The sequence below is a fragment of the Pseudonaja textilis genome, chromosome 1 (genome assembly GCF_049901715.1).
Source record: "Pseudonaja textilis isolate UNSWEBS1 chromosome 1, rPseTex1.2, whole genome shotgun sequence".
NCBI classification, from domain to species: domain Eukaryota; kingdom Metazoa; phylum Chordata; class Lepidosauria; order Squamata; family Elapidae; genus Pseudonaja; species Pseudonaja textilis.
Genome location: NC_141990.1, coordinates 315,012,619 through 315,021,031, shown reverse-complemented (window position 1 = coordinate 315,021,031; position 8,413 = coordinate 315,012,619). Strand labels below are relative to the sequence as shown.

The window sequence follows — 8,413 nt, the reverse complement described above, 5'->3', positions numbered from 1 at the left end:
CGGGTTCAGTCAGCCTCCCTGAACCCATGGTCAGATTGAATGTGGGAGGCAAGCCAGTTACATTCTTAGTGGATACTGGAGCTACCCGATCAGTTTTAACCCAACCCTTAGCGCAGGCATCCCGTGAGACTATTAATATTCAGGGAGCGACAGGGACAACTTTACAACGTCCCTTTCTGGAGCCCCTCGAATGCACCTTAAAAGAGCAGGCTATAACACACCAGTTTGTTTACATGCCTGACTGCCCAGTCCCATTATTAGGAAGGGACCTGCTCTGTAAAATGAGGGCACAATTATCCTTTAATGAGGATGGTTCCATGAACCTGGGGTACGGAAAAGTAACCTTGTCGGTACCTTTGGAAGAATCCTGGAGGCTTATGGTAGCGAGGAATTTGGGTGCGCTGATAAGGAAGTCTGGAGGCAGTTTAAGGTTCCCTATTTGTGGGCGGAAGATAACCCCCCTGGTTTTGCAGCACACCATCCACCCATTCTAATTGAGGAAGTGCCTCTGAAAGTTCCTGTGAGAATTCGACAAAGGGCATACCCTCGCCACATTATGCAAGCTATCCAGGATATTATTGACTTATATTTAGAACATCATATCCTGGTACCTACTGAATCGCCCTGGAATACCCCCATATTGCCAATTCCAAAAGGGGATGGTCGGTTTCGCCCTGTTCAGGATTTGAGGCCTGTAAATTTAGCTACTATAACTATCCATCCGGTAGTTCCCAATCCCTATGTCATATTGGGACTTATCCCTCGGGAGGCTCAGTGGTTTTCTGTTATAGACTTGAAAGACGCCTTCTTCACCATCCCCATACACAAGAAAAGTCAGCATTTATTTGCCTTTGAGTGGGAAAACCCTAATACTGGTAGGAAGCAGCAATATACCTGGACCAGGCTGCCTCAAGGATTTAAGAATTCACCTACACTTTTCGGTGCAGCTCTGGCCAGGGATCTGGAGGCTTTACACGTACCAGCCCCAGATGTGGTTTTACAATATGTGGATGATTTATTAGTAACAGGATATGCAGAGGATGCGTGTTGGCAAAATACAGCTGATTTACTTTCACTACTGCAAGATTTGGGCTATAAGGCTTCTAGGAAGAAAGCACAGTTAGTTCAGCAAAAGGTCAGGTATCTGGGTTATGACATTGAGCAAGGGAAGAGGACGTTGGGCCACGAGCGGAAGGAGGCCATATGTCAACTTCCTGTTCCAACCAACAGAGAGAATTACGAGGGTTCCTGGGTGCGGCTGGTTTCTGCCGCATCTGGATTCCCAACTTTAGCCTAATTGCAAAACCGCTCTATGAAGCTACGAAAGGGGCAGAAAGGGCCCCCCTCTTTTGGAGTAAAGAGGAAGAAGCTAGTTTTCAGTCCCTTAAACAAGCCCTCCTTCAAGCTCCCAGTTTAGGTCTCCCGGATTTGGAGAAACCATTTCAGTTGTTTGTTGACACTAAGCGAAACGTTGCAATAGGCGTCCTCACCCAGATGATGGGAACATGGCACCGCCGGTAGCATATCTCTCTAAGCAACTAGATAATGTAGCCAAGGGATGGCCAGCCTGCCTTAAAGCAGTGGCTGGCACAGCAATCTTGACTCAGGAAGCAAATAAGCTAACCTTTGGTCAACAATTGCACATATATACACCACATGCCCTTAAGTCAGTTCTAGAGATGAAAGGCCACTTGTGGTTAACAAACCCACGGATGCTTAAATACCAAGGCCTTCTGACCCATAATCCTATGATTACCCTCTCTCAGTCTACTACATTAAATCCAGCCACATTATTACCTGAGCCTGAAATAGTAGTAGAGCACAATTGTGTTCAGACTATTGAGGAAACTTATGCTAGTCGTCCTGACCTGAAGGATGTTCCCCTTCCCGCCCCAGATTATACTCTGTTTACTGATGGTACCAGCTACTTACAAGAGGGAGTGAGAAAAGCGGGATATGCGGTGGTCACACTGGATGAGGTCTGGGAAGCAAAGCCACTCCCTCCCGGAACTAGTGCTCAATTAGCTGAACTACATGCCCTCACCCGGGCTCTAGAGCTAGCCCAGGGACTGGCAGTGAATATATACACGGATTCCAAATACGCTTTCCTCACAGTCCAGGTCCATGGAGCTCTGTATAAAGAAAGGGGATTAATAACTGCAGGGGGGAAAGAGATAAAGTACGGCCCCCAGATATTGCGGTTACTAGACAGTGTGTGGGCTCCGAGCAAAGTAGCAGTCATGCACTGCCGGGGCCACCAGAGGGTGGTGACAGATATACAAAGGGGAATGAGAGAGCTGACAAATTTGCACGTGAGGCAGCCCGATTAGACTTTGTTCCCCTTGAAAAGCATCTTGCCATATGGGTGCCCGATGCTCATCCCCAACCCCATTACTCGGAGGAGGATAGGGACCGGCTAAAGGCACTCGAGGCACACCAAAAAGGCCAGTGGTGGGTCTTACCAGACAAGAGGGTGTATATTCCTGCTCATTTGGCTTGGGATGTTGTATGTCAGTTACATAAGCAATTGCACCTAGGTAAGACTGCCCTCACAAAGGCGCTTAGGAGGGAGGTATATATAGATAGAGTTAACAGCATAGCAGCTAATGTATGTGCCCGTTGTGAAATATGTGCAGCCAATAACCCCAGGCAAGGCCCGCAGCCACCAATGGGCCACCAACCCCGAGGCTGTTACCCCTTCGACTCTTTGATGGTGGACTTCACCGATATGCCTCGTTGTGGCCCTTATAATGCACTGCTGGTTATTGTCTGCACATATACGGGCTGGCCAGAATGTATACCTACACGTACAAAGAAGGCCACTGAGGTTGCTCGAGCATTACTTCATATTGTAATACCAAGGTATGGGTTACCCTCCCGGATCTCTTCGGACAATGGTCCGGAGTTTATTCACAAGGCAACACAGCAGCTAGCAAAAGTTCTAGGTATTACATGGAAATTACATTGTAGTTTCCACCCCCCTTCGGGGGGCCGGGTGGAAAGAATCAATCGAACAATTAAGGACAAGCTGGCAAAGATATGCCAGGAGACACATCTCAAATGGACCGATGCCTTGACTCTAGCCCTGGTGGCAATACGTTGTGCACCACGCAGGGATATTTCGGTCTCCCCTTTTGAATTATTGTATGGCAGGGTTCCTAACTTGGTTAGGTTTGATATGCATGACATCACGAATGTATCTGATGTTATTAGGTTACGACAACTTAAAGCCCTAAACGAAATTATCCATAAATTACAGGAATATGTGTTAACATGTAAACCTCAGGTTTTGGTAACTTCCCCCCACAACATACGTCCAGGGCAGGAGGTTTGGGTTAAGGATTGGAAACGGGAAACATTGTCTCCCAAATGGAAGGGCCCCTATGTTGTGGTTATGTGTTCTCCCCTTGCTGTTAAGGTAGCAGAAATTAAATCGTGGATTCATTGGTCTCGGGTTAAATTAGCTGCGCCTGCCTGCTGGAAAGTCGAATCTCAGCCTGACCTTCCACTCAGGTTGACCTTTAAAAAGGTGAAGAGGACTCTCTCCCCTAGTGGTGACACTCCGGAAGCTGTCCCTCTACCTACGGGAGACGAAGAGGAATTGCCCTCCCCTAGTGGTGACACTCCGGAAGCTGTCCCTCTACCTACGGGAGGCGAAGACCACCAGACCCTTACTACTCCTATTTCGGAGAGTCTCCCCTGGCGGCTTAGGTCACGTGCTAGACTCCCCTAATACGGGGAATTGGGAAAAAGGGAGAGGGGAGGACAGTAGAAAATGGAGCCTCGTCAAAGGTTAAGGGAAACTGCTTGTATCCGAAGGGGTCTTATGCCATCTGTCTGGGTTGTAACCATATTACTGGTATTAAGTGTGGTGATTAATTCATTGTATCTTTACTCAACGCTGATAAAGGGAAAACCAGCCCAAGACGATCCTTTACCCCAAGAGATAGAGCAGTTGGAGGAATGGTATTCTCCTGACCCTTTTTATGATGAACCTCCCCCAGTTATAAACCCCAGGAAAACGGAACAATGCGTTGATTGCTTCCTGGTTCGTAATACTGGGAGACACTTTACATATACCAACACTAGGCCTCCAGGTTGCCATATCACAAGTCTCCCACAATGTGAATACCAAGGGACGAAATATTGGCAATGTGTACAAAATGAAACATTAAGATGTTACTTTCTCCGTTCCCCATGGGTCCCTGTCCGCCGCAATCGGGTACCCCGTACCCTGAAATCCCTTCATAGAGACCAGAAGTGTAACATCCATGTGGAATGTAAGGATGGAAAGGGGGGTCTTAACTACAGGGTAGGAAAGCCCACAATGTGCACAGACTTCACCCTGCCACGATGTAAACATACCACATGGTCTCCTCCAACCTCTTGTAATGGTACTAAGTGTACAGGGGCAATGAGGGTTGAGATATTTGTCAATCGTTGCCAGGGGAAGCAGGGCCTGGTTTGTTATGTAAATGACAGAGCAGTGCCTACCCCATCTTGGAAAAATCCTAAGGAATATCAAACCCAATCATTATCAAAGAACCCCGGGTTTTCTGGCCAGCAAGGCCAGAATAAGAAAATGGGGATGAACCTCCCTAAACTATCCCATACCCCTCAGTGCCCTAACAATTGCACGGTATGTTTGAAAAAAGTGTTGAGGGGAAGGGAAATCCGGACTACCCTGGTATACCATACCCATTATAGATGCTCGAGTATCCCCGTTCCATGTTGCTATAATGATACTTGGTATTCTGTCTGTCCCTATAAGAATGAATGTTATGATCCAAGGGTGCAACCGGCCCAGACATGGCTGGTCGTTAGAAGTCAGGGAGATCAAAATGGTCCTATAATTGCCCAGACGAGGATCCACACGTCAAGTAGCCCCGCTACTGTATTGTTTGACATTTGTAAAATAGCTCAGTGGCCCACCTCCTGTGGGACTTCTCTATCATGGCATAGAACGTATTCTGAATCAGATATTTATATCTGCCCATATCAGCATCCTGGTAATAGTGGAAAATGGGACTGTAGTAGCAATGTAGGTGAAAGGTTCTGCCCTTATTGGGGATGTGTTCTCTGGGCCACCTACACAAATTCTGGGAAAGGAACAACTCTATCTATCTCACGGGCTCTTCAATCTAATGATTGTACACTTTACAATTGTAATTGGGTAAATATCACAATTCCCAATCCTCAGATATTCATACAAAAATACGGCCCGACATTGGGGATCCGGATGTATGCACAGGGAACGGATCCAGGAGGTATTATCCACCTGTCGGTCGAGACTCGACAACATGCCACTAAATCGCACTCAAGGTACTTCTCTGAATTCTGGCAGGAGGTAGATATAGAATTTCAGCCATCACAAGATGCACGCAATCTTTTTCTAGAGCTGGCTTCCACAATTGCTCATACATTTAATGTTACAAATTGCTATATTTGTGGGGGGACTAAGATAGGTGATCAGTGGCCATGGGCGGCTCAGGAGTGGAATTATTCAATACCATATAATCTCACAGCGATGCCCCCACACCAATCCCATTCACGCTGGGAATTATCCAATCCTATTGTTGCTCATTGGTGTCTGGCCAACTCAGAAGGGAAGGGCCCCTTGGTAGGGGAAACAGATTGTTTGGAGGTCCATAAGTGGAACCCCTGCACAAAATCTTGGAATTATTGGCCAAACAATACCAACCGTTTTTGGGCAGATCACATTTCCTTGGAAAATATTACTGAGGCTCCTCCTGGGGTACACTGGATTTGCGGTGAAGTGGCTTATAGTTCTCTTCCCTCCAATTGGAGAGGTACTTGTACTCTGGGAATTATAAACCCTTCCTTTTTTATGATGCCATTGGATGTACCCCAAACTGTTAATGCTGATTTATGGCGCAGCAGAAAATTGCAGGCTGATTACAAGATAGGTAATTGGAAGGACGATGAGTGGCCGCCACAGAGGGTGGTCCAATACTATGACCCTGCATCGTGGGCAGAAGACGGATCTTGGGGGTACCGCACCCCTATATATATGCTCAACCGCATTATCCGATTGCAGGCAGTTCTTGAGCTGTTAACGAATGAATCCGCCCACGCCTTGCATACTTTAGCCACTCAGCAGAGGAAATTTAGGGATGCCATCTACCAGAATCGGTTGGCACTAGATTATCTCCTGGCAACAGAAGGTGGGGTATGTGGGAAATTCAATTTCTCCAATTGCTGTCTTGAGTTTGATGATGTTGGAGAAATTGTTGAACAAAGTGTTAGGCGAATGCAAGCATTGGCCCATGTTCCTGTTCAGAAGTGGAAAGGATTCAATCTTGGAGAAATGTTTGGCTCCTGGTTTCCAAAATTACCTGGCTTCCAAGCTATTATTGCATTTGTAGGAATCTTAGTTGGGGCCTGTGTCGTCCTGCCATGCGTAATACCCCTCTTAATACGTACTATCTCTCGTTCTGTCTCGTTGTTAATTGAAAAGACAACTACTGAAAAGGTAATGGCTCTTATGGTAAAGGACCCTGTCGGTGTTTATGAGGAACTCTTTCCCCTATGTCCTCCTTCCCGGGAATCTGAAACTACACAATAAATCTACGATTTGGGTGAAGTTTCAAAGGGGGGAATGAAGAAGGACCAGAGAAGGAATATATTTTATATAAGTTAGCTAGCTCCTGAGCATATTATAACTCTCTGATCTATAGGTCATAGGGACAGAGGGCAACTCTGTCTGTGTTACGCTAAAGAATTAGGAAATCTATTTAGAGGAAGTAACAATGTATTTAAAGTTGAAGAACAAGGAAGCTGCAATCAAGGGAAGGTCATGGAAGCATTTTTCGTAAGTGTAAGATAATGGCAAAAGATAAAATATATTTACAAATATCCTGTCTTCTTTACCACATCCTCTTTCTTATGTTTTGTTCCCAGGACAAAATATGTTTTAGGTATTTTGTAAGCATAAAATCTATATTTGGTAAATAGGTTATAGGTGAACGCCCAGGCTTGGGCTGAAATCATCATAAAGTATAAAAGAACTAACCCCAGCATGTAATGGGGGTTCAGAATTTGTCATGTTAATGCTCTGAACGCTTTGCGCAAATAAACCTGAATTCTTCCACCTCTCGTGGTCTCTTGTTCTGTGTTGAAACCGAGACTGCTGCAACAACTTTACTATTCAACGAGGTCCAATATTTTAGCCTTTGATGCAGGAAATTCTGATGAATTTCAGATCAGGAACCTATTAGGACCATTTTGAATCTTGCTCTGGGCTGTGGTTGTCACAGAAACAGAATCACCATATTGGAAGGGACATTGGAGGTCTTCTGTCCAACCCCCTGCTCAAGAAACAGACCCACTACAGTTTTAGATAACTGGCTATCCTGTCTCTTCTTAAATGACTCCAGCAATGAGGCAGCCACAACCTCTATCGGTAAACAGTTCCTTAAGAAATTTCTCCTAAGTTCTAGGTTGCTTCTCTCCTTGGTTATTTTCCATCCATTGTTAATGAGAAGCTCTTTTCAAGTAGTGAGCTGAGTATCACAAGTGAAAAGATGACCCGGTCTCTGATGAATCAGAATGGGAGGACGCAGACATTTAATCAGGAACCAAAGAAATTCATATGGGGAGCTTCCAATCTAAGTGTCTATGGACTGATTTAAAGCCACAGAACTTACTTGCCATGACTGGACATCTGTGACCCTCTTTCCAAGCCTCATCATAGCTGGCTGGGCTCCGAATCCATACATTGCATGTAAAGCATGTGCCAGAGCATAAACAGCATTGTAGATATTGTAACTTTCTTCTGTCATTCTTTTTTCAAAAATGTAATTGGGCAGATTCTGCAGATTCTCCTTTCCTGTACATTGTTTTACCCGCTTTGGAGGGATCTCTCCTGATTTATGGAACCTGCACTGAAAGACATCTTCCCACCATGTAGGGAGAAAGACATCTCCTTGGGGGTTCAAGGGGTCTAAAGATAGGAGGAAGCGGTTGAATTCTGAGACATCCCCAGTGTGGTCCCTGAAATGCAAGACTCCATGGAAAGCCTTTAGAAATAGCAATATGTCCTCAGATTCCACCACACTAAGTTTCCAATGGGAGGTTAAGATCCAAACATTGCTAAATGATGTGTCGCTCGATTTTTTATAGAGAAACAAAAATGTCTGTACAGTTGAACTACAATCAAAGTCTCCAAAAAGAAGAATTACTTCCATTTTGGACCAAATCTCCAAACTGAGAACTAACTGTTTCACTATAATCGGAAAATCATGTGATTTGAACATTTCAGAGAAGGCCAGGCAGATCTCCTTCTCTTGAAGCATTGGTGTCAGAGTTGAGATGAAATGTTCTCCCCTGTCATCTTCAGGGGCCATAAGCCCAACCCAGTTCCACTGGAAATGCAGGAGCAGCTGGACTAAAC

General features: G+C 45.4%; 1 protein-coding gene across 1 annotated transcript in view; it reads left to right on the top strand.

Annotated features, from left to right (window-relative positions):
• LOC148128312 (vomeronasal type-2 receptor 26-like) overlaps nucleotides 1-8,413 on the top strand; it is a 47,532-nt gene that overhangs the window by 541 nt on the left and 38,578 nt on the right. The window lies entirely within an intron of this gene.